General features: G+C 35.3%; 1 protein-coding gene across 1 annotated transcript in view; it reads right to left on the bottom strand.

Moving 5' to 3' along the window:
- igsf8 (immunoglobulin superfamily, member 8) overlaps positions 1–15,711 on the bottom strand; it is a 36,200-nt gene that overhangs the window by 20,086 nt on the left and 403 nt on the right. The gene's annotated exons all lie outside the window — the stretch shown is intronic.

Below are 15,711 nucleotides of genomic sequence, written 5' to 3'. Positions count from 1 at the left end.
TAAGTTTGATCATTAGCTTAGAGGGTATGACAGTGTTGAATGCTAAGCTGAAGTCAACAAACAGCATTCGTGCATAAGTGTTTTTATTGTCCAGGTGTGTGAGGACAGAGTGCAGTGCTATGGAGACGGCATCTTCTGTGCTCCTGTTGCCACGGTAGGCAAACTGATGTGGGTCCAGTGTGGATGGCAGAGAGTCTTTCAGATGTGCCAGGACCAACCGCTCGAAGCACTTCATGATGATGGGTGTGAGTGCTACAGGGCGGTAGTCATTCAGGCATGTTGGGCTGGAGTGTTTGGGCACCGGCACAATAGAGGTGGTTTTAAAGCATGTTGGCACAGTTGCTAGGTTAAGTGACAGGTTGAAAATGTCTGTGAATACCCCAGCGAGCTGTTCTGCACATGCTTTGAGGACGCGCCCAGGGATACCGTCTGGTCCAGCAGCCTTACGCACATTGATCCGACTCAGTGTGGTGAATGAGTGAATGTTACAAATGCAACACGACACAGCAGAAGCATTTAAACACCAGTACAAATTAGTTTTAATATAAGTAATACATATTAAACCTCTTTAACATTATTAATAGGCTACTGAGAGACTGATGTTGTTGGTTTGCACTGAATAACATTTTTTACTTTCAATTTCAAACCGTCTGCTGGTTATTTCATTTTCCAAGATCTGAGGTGAACTATCTGCTGCTTTCAGTACGGCAATAAATGTCACGTAAAATGGGATTTAAACTCACATTGGGAGCATTTTACACTGAATAAAGCCCATAATCAGTACCTGAGGATATCGTCATAGCGGTTTATGATTTGCGGTGACATCGCATAAATAGAAAGCATTTTTAAACAGACATTTTAAAATGCATCGCTGATTCCTTTTAACATAGAAAAGATAGCTTTTATCGCATGTTGTTAGGACACGGAGTTACACAATTTACAATTAGGTTTCTCTTCCTCTTTCCATGCAAACACAGACAGACAGAGAGTAAACCCATGTGCTGTAAACACACAGGGATCAATACACACAAAGTAGTTTCCTGAATGAGCTCGATAAATTAGACCCGCTGCAGGATAATTCCACTTGAATAAGGGTGACCGTGATAGAAAGATGGAATGAACTGCCAACTACTCCAGCATATGTTTTACACAGCGGATGCCCTTCCAGCCACAACCCAGCACTGGGAAAGCCCCATACACACTCATTCACACACACTCAAACAAACACTACGGCCAATTTAGTTGATCAATTCCCCTATATTTCAACTAAACCTGACGAGACGTCTAATCTGTCCAAGCTAACTGAGTGTATTAAAGATGTTAAAGACTGGATGACCAACAATTATCTTCTCTTAAACTCAGACAAAACAGAATTATTACTTATTGGGCCTAAATCCTGTACACAGCAGATCTCACAACTCGACCTACAATTAGAGGGATACAAAGTTAGCGTTAGCTCTACTATAAAAGATCTGGGTGTCATATTAGACAGCAATTTAACTTTTAAAAATCATATATCCCATGTCACAAAAACTGCTTTCTTTCATCTGAGAAATATCGCTAAGTTACGAAGTATGCTATCCATCTCAGATGCAGAAAAGCTAGTCCATGCTTTTATGACCTCTAGGCTGGACTACTGTAATGCACTGTTTGCTGGCTGCCCAGCATCCTCTATTAACAAACTTCAATTAGTACAAAATGCAGCTGCCAGAGTTCTTACCAGGTCTAGAAAATTTGATCACATCACCCCAATTTTATCCTCCTTACACTGGCTGCCTGTTAAGTTTCATATTGAATTTAAAATATTGCTTCTTACATATAAAGCTTTAAATAATCGAGCTCCTGTTTATCTAACCAATCTTCTGTCTCGCTACAATCCAACTCGCTCTTTAAGATCTCAAAACTCAGGGCTTCTGGTAGTACCTAGAATAGCAAACTCTACTAAAGGAGGTCGAGCCTTCTCATTTATGGCTCCTAAACTCTGGAATAGCCTTCCTGATAACGTCCGAGTCTGTGACCTTTTATGTGAAGCTGCTTTGACACAATCTACATTGTATAAGCGCTATACAAATAAAGGTGAATTGAATTGAACTTAAGCGCATGTGTTTGGACTGTAGTGGAAACCAGAGCACATGGAGGAAACCCACGCTAACATGGGGAGAACATGCAAACTCCACACAGAAACACCAAATGACTCAACCGGGACTCGAAGCAGCAACCTTCTTGCTGTGCGGCCACAGTGCTAACCACTGAATTATTAGAAAATAATACACAACAGAGGTCTAACAGCCACAAATTCGTTTATAATACAGGACTGTTCGATACTTGACTCTGATTGGCTGGAGGGACATGAATGAAGCCAAAAAAGTAAGTTCTGTCATTTGCTCATGCTCCAGTTGCTCAAAACCGGTTTGATTTTCCTTCTTCAGTTGAACATAAAAGGTATAATGAAAAATGTCGGGCACCACGGTGGTGCAGTGGGTAGCACGATCGCCTCACAGCAAGAAAGTCGCTGGTTCGAGCCCCGGCTGGGGTCAGTTGGCATTTCTGTGTGGAGTTTGCATGTTCTCCGGGTGCTCCGGTTTCCCCATAAGTCCAAAAAAAAAAACATGTGCTATAGGGGAATTGGGCAAGCTAAATTGTCATTCAAGAGTTCACACTTAGCTGATAATCAATAAAGCGTATTTGGCATGCTGTCCCGGGAGAGAGCCCTGAGCTCGTAATATCCTCGAGCCCGGGGCTCCCACCCGTTAGAAGGGCGAGAGGGGAGTTCGAGCTCAGGTAGGTCTCGAGAACTCCCCTGCTTGTCGCTGCGTGAGAAGTGTAAACTAGGGTTGTTACATTGATAATTTGTTTAGTCGATTGACTATGGTTTATGTTTTTGGGCGGTGGGAGGAAGCCGGGGGACCCGGGGGAAACCCACACGAACACGGGGAGAACGTGTAAACTCCGCAGAGAAACACCAACCAGTTCGATAGGAAGTTGGACCAGTGGTATTCTTGCTGTGAGGCCACAGCGCTAGCCGCTGGGCCACCGTGTCGCCTATCGGAAAAAGAGGGAGGAAGTAGGAGTGGAAGGGGGGGAGCTTCAAGACGAAGATAACTGGAGTGAAAAACTCTGGTTATTTATAATGCTTCTGTAATAATCTAATGGGTCAGATTACGGAGCTAATGAGGAGCCAGCCATGTTGATTACAAGCACGTGATCCTCTCGAAATTAGTTCATGAATAAACCACACGTAGTGTATGTGTGTAAATGAGAGTGTATGGGTGTTTCCCAGTGATGGGTTGCAGGTGGAAGGGCATCCGCAGCGTAAAACATGTGCTGGATAAGTTGGCGGTTCATTCCGCTCTGGCAACCCCAGATTAATAAAGGGACTAAGCCAAAAATGAATGAATGAAGAATGTTGGAAAAAAGCCATTGACTTTCATTGTGTTTAATATGGAATATTTCATATTTTTCAAAATATCTTGTTTTGTGTTCAAAAAGACAAAAAAAAAAGTATAAAAATTAAGAACCACTTGAGTGCGAGTAAACGATGAGGACATTTTCATTTTTGGGTGAACTGTGCCTTTAATATCCCTTTAGAGTTTGGTTCTTAAAGTTTTCTTTTGGTGCCATGGCTCCAAATAAGAGAACACTGATGACACTAAGCATTACAGTGATTTCAACAAATCTGGGCCAATTAAAATCCAAATCTACTCATTGACACATATATTTTTACTAATGTACAGTGCATCTGACTTTGCAATATTTTGTTGTTGTCTTTTACGATACACATATTGCAATATGAGAATAGCTCTATTTGGAAATAATTAATAATTTTAGATGAACTGGGGTGATTTTGTAAGGTAACGAATCATGCATAAAATATAATAATCAATAACACACATGGATAAATACTATAGAGCAAAAATAAAAGTGAAATAAACAGTGCTTTATGATTTTCAGCTCATTGAATTATGAAATGTAAATTAATGTCTTTACTGTATAAACAATTATCTTTATTCTAGTTATAAATGTAAACATTTCTTGTTTTAAACTTTCATGCAAATGAAAAACTTCCAGTCTATTAGGGTTAAACTCTGACAATGACTGAGTGCACATTGCGATATTAATGCTGAAACAATATATTGTGCAGCCCTATACAGTGCATTTCATTAATAATCAGCTCATGTGGTCTTGACTCTCCGGTCGACCCATATATTCCCACAGGACTGGATGCGAGTATTGTTTATTCAAGCCTCCCTCAGTTTAGTTCCCAAGCAGCCCATATGTGTGTGTGCTGTAATGCGTCTCTGAATAAGAGTCTAAATAATGAACAGTAACCCTATTCTGCTCGTCTACGCTCATGTTTTACAGCATGTGGGGTCAAAACATAATCATTCATGATGCAGAGCTGTCTGAGTTGTTGAAGATGCCCTTATTTTGAAAAAGGAACTAACATTAGAAATGAACCAGACCCTTAATACATACTGCTTTACATTTGATACACAATTTCTTAGGCCTCAAATGTATCATATGTTGATGCTAAACGTGCACACAATTAACCTCATGGCTCGAGTTATAGATTATGCAATTTACATTCCTACATTATTTGTACAAACGTCCACTTTTCACCATGATGCACATTTCTTTTTATGCTTTTTAATTATTATAAACATCAATGTAATCTCTCTTTAGTTTCATTTGTAATGGGGGGTTATTTAGTAGTTCATTTCTCAATCATGGTTGTATTGCATTATTAAAAATGTTCTTAAAATAAAAAGATGTGAGCAAAAAACTATACACTGAAATAGTTTAGTAACACACTGAATGACGCATTATCACATTAATTTAATTATGATATTAATCTCCATATTATTGGAGTTCTATACTGAAAACAGATATTTATATCCACACTTTAATAAAGATCTCATCATTTTACATTACAGGTGGCATGGTAGCTCAGTAGAGTTTGCATGTTCTCCCCATGTTGGTGTGGGTTTCCTCCAGGTGCTCCGCTTTCCCCCACAGTCCAAACACGTGCACTATACATCAACTGAATAACCTAAATTGTCCGTAGTGTATGAGTGTGTGAATGCGGGTGTGTATGGGTGTTTCCCAGTGCTGGGTTGCAGCTGGAAGGGCATCCGCTGTGTCAAACATATACTGGAATAGTTGGCGGCTCATTCCGCTGTGGAGACCCCTGATTAATAAATAGACTAAGCCAATAAGTAGGGCCGTACAGAATCTGCGGATATTTCTTGCTATTTCTGCGCATAATTGTGTTAAAGATCTGCGGATTTATGCGGAATTATTTTGGGAGTATCACAACTAAAAACCTGATATATGAAATAAAAAAATAATACCTTTTAATAATAATAATTAATAATAATAATAATAATACATTTTATTTATAATGCGCTTTTCTCAGTCCCAAAGCGCTAACAGAGAAACAAGGCAAACAAAGCGGAACAATAAAAACAGTCAAAAAATAAAAGACCACAATAAAATATGAACTATAAATACAATTGGATGATAAAATTAACAAAAATAATCAATCCAAGTTAAAAGCAACGGTAAAAAGGTGAGTCTTAAGGAGTTTCTTAAAACATTCCAGTTTCTTAAAACATTCCAACTTTTATTTAATATTTACAATGTAAATCTAATTACATCCACTTTATTTGCTAAACAAAGCAAGTTTCTCATATAATATATCTACACTGAAAAAAATTATTCAAAGATGATTCCTTGGATTTACAAAATTTTTTTTACATTAAGTGGCTTTAAACAATTTATTTGGGCTGAATTTAAACAAACAAATTAAGTTGAACATTGCTCAATTTAATTTGTTTGTTTAAATTCAACATAAATAGTTTGCAACAGTTTTGCATGCAACACTCTTTTCAGTGTACTAAAAGACTGAAAATATTACTTTCCACACTGAATTGTAAATAAATCATATGTATATTTTCATATTAGTCATTAATATTACAGAAATTAATGTAAAAACTGAATAAATATAGATTTACACACATTTACACGGGTAAATAAACAGAATCAATGATGGGCTAAAATTCTGCGGAAATATGCAGAATTCTGCGCGGAGATTCCTTGTGGGACTACTAATAAGAAAATAAATGAATTCATTTTACATAACAAAAAAAATTCACACTTTTTTTTACCATAAATTTGCCCATAATTGCACCAGCTCGCATGATCTTTTCTGGTCACTAAAAATTGATATGAGCTGTTTTTTTTTCCATATTTGCATAAACACAAACGTTTGATGTATGTATATCACACTTTATTTTAATGTGACATTCTCACCAATATACCATTACTTTTGACTTTTAGCTCAATAAATCCCAAATATGATGGCTGTTAATAGTTAAGGTAATAGTTGGCATTGGATTATGGATGTAAAAGAACATGCAGAATATGTACTTTTTAATTACTTATACATGTCCGTAGCCAGGGGGGGTTTGGGGGGTTCGGACGACCCACCCCCCACGACCAAAAGGTCCAGAATTTGTCTTTTTAATTACTTTGTGTAATTTAAAAAATGGCTACGCAGTGGCGCAATAGGTAGTGCTGTCGCCTCACAGCAAGAAGGTTGCTGGTTCGAGCCTCAGCTGGGTCAGTTTCTGTGTGGAGTTTGCATGTTCTCCCTGCGTTCGTGTGGGTTTCCTCCGGGTGCTCCGGTTTCTCCACAGTCCAAAGACATGCTATACAGGTGAATTGGGTAGGCTAAATTGTCCGTAGTGTATGTGTGTGTGAATAAGTGTGTATGTGTTTCCCAGAGATGGGTTGCGGCTGGAAGGGCATCCGCTGTGTAAAACAAATGCTGGATAAGTTGGCGGTTCATTCCGTTGTGGCGACCCCAGATTAATAGGGACTAAGCTGAAAAGAAAATGAATGAATGAATGAATTTAAAAAATGTATATATATATATTATAATAAAGTGTCATTTTAAATAACTATGGCTTGAGTTGTAATTCGAATCGCATGGAGCCTCAAACACACAATAATGTGACGCGATTCATGTGACAACCATCCGAGCGGTAACGTTTCAACTTTTGATGCGAAATCTTCATCAATACTGACGAACGCTACGGGTCATACGAGAAAAACAGACGCAGGCAGCCGCATCAAATATTGAATATATGTTCAAAAAGACTGCCAAGCAGGGTAAGGCTAACGTTACTTACAGTACTTCCTAACAGATGAGAATCTGTGGCTACCATGAGGTTCTAGACTAACTGGCCAAATTACCCAGAACGTCCTGTACATTGGGCATTATTGATTAGTCTCATGACTTCCCATTCCATATTTTTGCCATTAAAGTTTCTGAAAATAACTGTGCGATGAAGGCTTTAATACCAAGAGTCCTCCGCCATCAGCTCTCACTTCACAGCAAAAGGAGCTAATGCACGTCTGTGTTTTTGAGGCTGTTTACACTGGTCACTTCAGTCGTTTTATTCTGATCAGATATAAAGGAGAAGTCTCTAGGAGAAGTCCCCATGAAAATGAAAAAACATAGTGTGTTTGGACTGACAATATTTGCACATGATCTCCAAAAAGCATGCACATGATTCCAGAGGACAAGCTAATCCAGCACAAAATAATTCATACAATTTCACCAAAAATGCTGCATTTAAACTTCTTAAACAAAATGTGTTTAAGTTAAACACCCCCCCCCCCTTTTTTTTCACTAGGCTGGCTACAGGCCTGTAATAAATATATAATATCTTATAAAACAGGAAGGTAATAAGTCACTAGTTACTAGTGAGAACTGGAATAGCGTCACCACATACATCTGCTGTACTTATCAGAGCAGAAGCAGACGCTCAGACTGAAGATTAACAAAACAAACTGTTTTTTCCTCAGTGGATTAACTTGCATGGATTAATTGTTCACCTTAAGACTAACAAATGTGTGCTATCAAAATAAGCACAGTACATCTTAATCTAATGCAGACTTATGCAGATATTTAAAACCAATATAAAACATTGGAATCTGAGATGCAAATGTAGTTGACATGCACTCGGTCTTTTGAATCCAATGCTAAACTCTTCCCACAGTTTATAAGCTGTCTGTGTGACTCACTATTTGACTGATGATGGAGAAAGCAGATATGTAAACAAGATCAGATATATACTGAGCCATTGTAATGCGCTTTATTGTTAACACATGAACATAAGGGTCACCTCTTGCTGTTTAACAATATTGGCCACAACCTGAAAATCGAGACTGTGTATCATTCACAAGCTAGCAAACAGGCTTTAACTAAAACTCCTGGTATTTAGTAGGTTCTACATGACACAGGACAACTGCTATGGCTACAAATACAAAACCTTTATCAATATGATCGTGATTTTGGTCAAACTAATCTGAAAAATACTCAAAAATAAATGTCCCACACTTATTCCACCAAGTTCTGTATCTGAAATTAAACAAACACTAACTAAAATTGGCAATTTTTATGCAAAACTGTGCCACACAATGTAAACATGGATGCCTGCATTTGTTTACGTATGCTTGTATTATGTTATGTACATCCGTTGTGTTTTTATAGGAAATTTATCAGGGGTTGCCACAGCGGAATGAACCGCCAACTATTCCAGCATGTTTTACACAGCGGATGCCCTTCCAGCCGCAACCTAGTAGTGGGAAACACCCATACACTAGGGCCAATTTAGTTAATCAATTCCTCTTTAGCGCATGTGTTTGGACTGTGGGGGAAACCGGAGCACCCGGAGGAAACCCGGGGAGAACTCCACACAGAAACACCCAGCTGGGAGTAGGCTTGTGCCGGTATTCGGTAATGCGATAAATCACGGTAATGAATATGCACGATATTGTTATCGCGGGCACTTCAAAATACCATGAAAAATAATAGATCCGAATTTATATTCTTAGAACGCGCCTTAGCTTATTTTCCATCAACCGCTTGAAGAAACACTGCGTATATGCTGCGCAGAACTGATGCGCACTCTGATGTAAACAATCCCCGCATGTAGAAGCACTGTGTGCACGCACTGCGCGCCGCTGCTGCCACCGCACTAATCCTCACACGAAGAAGCAGCATGGCGGAAGGAGGAACGCTGCCGACAATTTATCCCCCTTCAAAAAGGGTAAAGTCAGAGGTTTGGAAATATTTTGGGCTCCAAAAAAATGCAGAGGGATTGCTGATCGAAGACGGTTTCTCTTTGCACATTCACCTTGATATAATTGCTCAAGTTTACTTTTATATTGTGTATTGTTTTATTTATATTTATTTGTATTTAAATGTTTAAAGTACTTTTAGTTAATTAAAAAGTTATTAAAGTTACTAAGTTGACGAAACTGAAGTTTTTTGTGTTTTTTTACCTGTTTCTCTAGTAAAATATCGTGATAATACCGTATACCGTGATAAAAGCTCAATCAATTAATCGCAGCATGAAAATGTGATACCGGCACATGCCTAGCTGGGAGTCGAATCAGCGACCTTCTTGCTGTGAGGCCACCGTGCTAATCACTGAGCCACCGTGCTGCCCTAATTCAATGCATTGTTTTTTTTAAACTGGACTTGGTAAACCTGGACCCTTGTGGGGTAATTTTCCTTGTTTCTCACTTAACTGTATGAAGCTGCTTTATAAAAGCCAAAAAGGGTTGTGTGATTTGACCTGAAGATCGAATTGCAATATTTTAGACTGATTTTCTGATTACATTTGCAAGTAATTTTGTGAAAGTCAAGCTTTAGCTCTGTATTCTCAATATTTTGCAGCACACACACTTTAAATAAAAAGGAATACACCAAACTTTAACTGTGTGTGTGTATAAAAATATATATAAAATTTTAATTCTTTACAAACCTATATCGCTATTATCAAAATATATTTCTGGTTCACGGTTTCAACACGGTTTCTGTATGTTGGTGGAAGCTGTGGTGATTTCCATTGGGTTTTTCTGGCTCTTCTGGCAGGTCAGTCGAGTTCTGTTGACTCATGGGAAGTGACCACAGACACACCCTCTGATAATGACCAGAGAACAGAAGCTGTAAGCCGATCAGACGCGTGATTAATGCACAAGCGGAGCAGCAGGCCAGTGGAAATCCTGCACAGCTTATACGTACATTATGATGTCATTATTACGCTGTGTGGAAATGAAGATGGTACTGTATTAACCCTTTAAACCAGCATTAGAACTGATGGTTGACCTTATCGTTTAAACAAAAACAACTCAGAATTTGCTTAGAGTGATGCAAGGGACACCATTCAACCATAAATTGGTCAAAAAATAAAGTGCAAGTTAAAAGCTACAATCCTGTGAAGATATGTCAACATGAAGAGCCAAATAGGGTTTCTGTTTTTACACAAGAGTTGACTCAATGACTTCACATCCAACCTCTACACAAACACAGTATTAGATGCTACATATAAACATATAACTTAGATATTTCAAGTGAATTTAAACCATTTGGGTAAAAGAAATGACAAAGTTTTCCACTTTAACAAAGATTAATTGGGTAATTTTTATTTATATGAAGACTATATGGGGTTACTTTACATTTGATTTAGGGCTGCACAAAATATATATTCAGCATCGATATCACAGTGTGTGAATCTGCAATAGTCACGTCGCAGGATCAGCAATGTCAAGTTGGTTTTATAGTTGATCAGCACCACAGTTCAGAACATGGGATTTTTGGAGTTATGGCAAAGTTTAACCTTAAAATAGTGTGAAAGATTGTCATTTGGATGTGTTTTTTTAGGATCTGTGACTTTGTTAGATTTAAGTAAACTTGGTATTTATAATGGTATATAAACCTAAATTAATTGTATTACACTACATCTACACTATACGGTGTTATTTTATTTATTATTGTTGAATTTCTATACCTAAATACTGTTAGATTCCACAGAAAATCATAAAATGTATTTGTATCTGTTCAGTCGTATTGTATTTTATGCAGATACTACTCTATAAAAATAATACCAATCAATGTAAAATGATAAAGTCATTTCAAATAGGTACAAGTCATCCTGTGAAAATATATACACAACGCAGTATATAAAATTGCAGACAAACTAAATATCGCAATGTCAATTGTCCAATATCATGCAGCCCTGATTTGATTGAGTTTCAATATAATATTGAGCACAATACTGTTAAACTCCACCGAAAACCATGAAGCACTTGTTTTAATCTTTGTTCAATTGTTCTCTTCTGTGCTTTAATTTTTGTATAATTGTGTATATTTTATGCAGATGTACTCCCCAACAAAACCATCCCAATCCATGTAAAATTACAGTGTAAAAACATATTAGTTTGCTTTACGTAAAAAGTAAACGCACTGCTTTTAAAGTGATTAGCTGACTTTACTTTAAAAAGTGAGTAAACCCATTGAATTAAAATGATTACGTAAATGAATAATGTGTGTAATTACAAAAATTAAGTTAACTCAACCCTTCCAAGTTACAACGAATTTACTCAGTTTTACTCAAGTAAGTCAACTTGTGGCGTTTAGGGCAATGGGTTTACTCACTGTTTTTAAAGTAAAGCAACTAATCTCCAATTTCAGTTTATGATTTTTTTTAAAGAGAGTTACTGAAGTCATCTTGTGAAATTATATTCATATTGCAATGTATATCGCAGAAAACCACGATGATAGCTTTCTCCCAATATCATGCAGACCTATGGGAATCATCTGACAGAACACTCTGAGCTTTACTCAAAACTTGCATGCTGTTTTAGACTGAATGGTGTATGGATATAATATATTGTGACATACTATACTATATACACTATATAAATCGTGTATCAAACACTATAAATTCTATATTTACACAGTTTGCTATAAATAGCATGTACAGTATGTCATCAGGTATGACTTCAGCACTAGCACTGTTTCATTGATTGTGAACAATGTTGTACTTTGACAGTCATTATCTGCTAATATGATTTTCATATTTAGAATTGGAAAATAATACTTTTCTGAAATTATGTTATGCATCGCGAGTTTGATCTTCTCCCTTCTGGTATTCGATATAGAACTCCTATTAGTTAAACAAATCAGTTTAGACTTTCATTCATCCCCTCTGCTGTAAAGTTTTTAATTTTAGGGTAGAATTTGTATTGTATGTGTTTTGTGTGTGACATGCTTGTATCAGGGCTTTTACACCTTCAAATTCCAGCACTTTTCAAGCACTTTCAAGGTGCTTTTTTATGTTTTTTCAGCACCAAACAACCACGATAAATTACATTTATATTTGCTGTATGTACTTTCACATTTAAAGGCATTGTGCTATTTTAAAAAACACAATATGACATTTCAACTTAAATGGTTGAATACTTTGGAGCATAGATTTATTGAAATAGTTAACCCAATAACAGTAAAATAAAAATAAAATAAATAAATAAATAAATATATATATATAGTACAGTTATTGGATGAAGTATCTTTTTAAGTTTGGTCTCTTTCTACCTAAAGTTGATTTCTCAAAAAATGAGCGTATGGCTGCTTGCAGTCTGCAGCATAATCCCACTTGAGGCTTTCTCCACAGCTATGAAGAATAAACCTTTTCTATTTTATCGGACCTGGGACCCTTTCTTTGATCATCTAGGAACCTCTAAGTCTCTAAGACTAAAAGCTTGTCTGTTAGACTCAGCCAGGACAAAAGAAATGTAATATGCCTTTTTGCAATGTAATATTGTATTTTTTTTGTCATTTTTATTATTGTTTTTTATTATTATTATTATTAGTGTTATTATTATTTATTGGTTGTTTATTTAATTACAATGTAATTTTATTTACTATTATTATTATTTTATGTCTATTTTCCATGTGGGGGTCAGAACTCAAAAAAACTCAAATTTCATGTATGACAGATATTATCTTTCTACTCAGTGTAATTTTTTGACATGTTTTTGCACCAAAAATGTTCAATAAAAATATATTTGAAAAATAAAAAAATAAAAAAATAAAAAAATGAGCATATAGTCAGATTGTGTTTGGGTGTAGTACCAAACTTTCATGTCCATCGCTATTCAAGTCATGTCACAAATTAAATCCTTATGAGTCAGAGAATATTCCTGCTGCAAATTAATGAACTATGTCAACCGTTTCGAAAATCCATCACCAAATATGAAACCATAGTTTGTAAGCTTCCATCAATATTACTTTTAATTATTGTCAATATTACTTTAGGTTAGGACTGTTTTAACTGTATGGCAAATGTCCCACCTGTCAAATGGTTTTCGTTATGTGCAAAATGCATTTTAAGATAAAAGAAAAAGTACATGGTAAGATAATGAATTATTATGAAAGCAATGCAATTCCAAATTCAAGCAGGTTCAAGCACTTTGTCCAAAATCGAAGTACTTTTCTAACCTTGAAAACACTATATTAAAAATCAAGCATTTTCCAGAATTTCCAGCACCCGTATGAACTCTGTTGTATGCTGCAACCAAATTGCCTTCGGGAAATGAATAAAGACTGACTGAAGTGTGACATGCTATAGAATATGTAGTCTTGTGTGATAGATATTGAGATATTGTAGAGTATGAGAGATACTGAAAGTTGGTTTTATATACTCACATTCAGACTTTCACATTATTATAATTTCATTAAAGTATTATTTGCAAATTCTAAATAGTGAAATCTTATCAGCCAGTGACTATCAAAGTACAACATTGTTCAGTTAATTAAATAGTGCTAGTGATTAAGTCATACTTAAATGCCGAATAGTGTAAATATAGAACATAGTGTTTGATACACTGTATTAATAGTGTATTGAATATCATACACTATTTATTCCACATATAGACTATTAGGTCTAAAATAGCATGCAAGTATGAGATGCTATAGAATATGTAGTGTATGATAGATACTGAGGTAGAGTTAGTTCAGCATTCGGACTTTCTTCCTAATAATATAATTTCAGAAAAGTATTATTTGCAAATTCTAGACAGGGACATTATGCAAATATTTCCCAGGGAAACTGCTAATTATATTAGCAGCCAATGACTATCAGAGTGCAGCATTGTTCACAGTCAATTAAATAGTGCTAATGTTGTTTTTGAAGTCATATGCCATTTCAGACCCAATAGTGTATAATATATTTTCAATTAAGCGTATTTGAGGAGTAAAGTTGGTTTTTTATTCGCACATTCTGATTTTCTTTTTAACAATATAATTTCATTAAAATATTATTTGCAACTTATAAGTAGTGAAATATTATTAGCAGAAAATGCCTATCAAATTACAACATTGGTCAGTCAATTAAATACTGTTAATGTTGTTAACATCAGAGTCTAACATCATGTGTCATATCAAATTAAAAATTATTTTCTATTATAACTTACATTATGATAGTGAAATATGTAAATTAGCCTTTAAGTTTTTAATATGTTTATATTTATGCTATTATGAATTTAAAAAGTGGCAGTTTTATTTAATACATGGATAGAAATGTACTTGAGTATAGGGTAGTATTTATATATTTATATATATATATATATATATATATATATATATATATATATATATATATAGGCTCATATACATTTAAATACAGCTCAATATACTCAGCCAATCTCTGTGTCTGCTGGGGTCACTATTACTTAAGCATAAATCATTGAATTGGGATTAAAATGAAGAAATTTGTTTAAATATTTGTCATTTTTAAATGAATAGTTCACCCCAAAAAAATTAAAATTGTCATCAAATAACTCAATCTTTACTTGTTCCAAACCGGTTTGTCTTTTTTATTCTGTTGAACACAAAAGAAGATATTTCGAAGAAAGCTGGAAACCTGTAACCATTGACTTTTTTTGGAAGTCAATAGTTAAAGGTAACTGATGTTTAGTATGTATATGTGTGTGTGTGTGTATATGTATGTATGTATATATATATATATATAAAATGAATCAAAGAAACATTGACATTCATCGTTTCTGTCCCTAATTTTAAAATTTGGATTGGGTGGATAATAGTGCACTACCCTTTTTTTTAGGACTACACCACTGGTATATACAGTGTTTTGACACTGTATTTACAGTGTATATAACATTTCCTACACGATATGCTTTTATATTCGCACATTCAGATTTTCACATTCCTAATATAATCTCAGAAAAGTAATAATTTGCAAATTCTAAATAGGGAAATGTTATTAATCAGCCAAAGACTATCAAAGTACATTGTTCACAGTCAATTAAAAATGGTGCTAATGTTGATTTGAAATCCTACCACACCGAATAGCGTATATATAGTGTTTAATGCACTGTTTTTATAGTGTACAGATTAGAATATCACACACTATATATTCTATATATACACTATTCGGTCTAAAATAGCATTCAAGTATGAGATGCTATGCAATTTGTATGCAATGCTATAAGTATGCTTTAGTGTATGATAATAGAGGTAAAGTTGGTTTTATATTCGTATATTCGTTCATTTAGAAGTCTCTATATTGTTTATCATGTTACTTTGAATATTCGATCGGAATTAGTATGCAAGTATGACTTGAAAACAACATTAACACTGTTTATTTGACTGTGAACAATGTTGTACTTTGATAGTCATTGGCTGCTATTATGATTTCGCCATTTAGAGTTTGCAAATAATACTTTTATGAAATTATATTATAAAGGAGAAAGTCCCAAAAAACACATTAATATGATATGTCTTTAGTGTTATTTGAGGATTGTGATGGATTATATGCAGCAGATGGACACTGA

The sequence above is a fragment of the Danio aesculapii genome, chromosome 6, assembly GCF_903798145.1.
Source record: "Danio aesculapii chromosome 6, fDanAes4.1, whole genome shotgun sequence".
Lineage (NCBI taxonomy): Eukaryota > Metazoa > Chordata > Actinopteri > Cypriniformes > Danionidae > Danio > Danio aesculapii.
The sequence above is the reverse complement of the archived record's forward strand: the minus strand, read 5'-3'. Positions and strand labels throughout refer to the sequence as shown.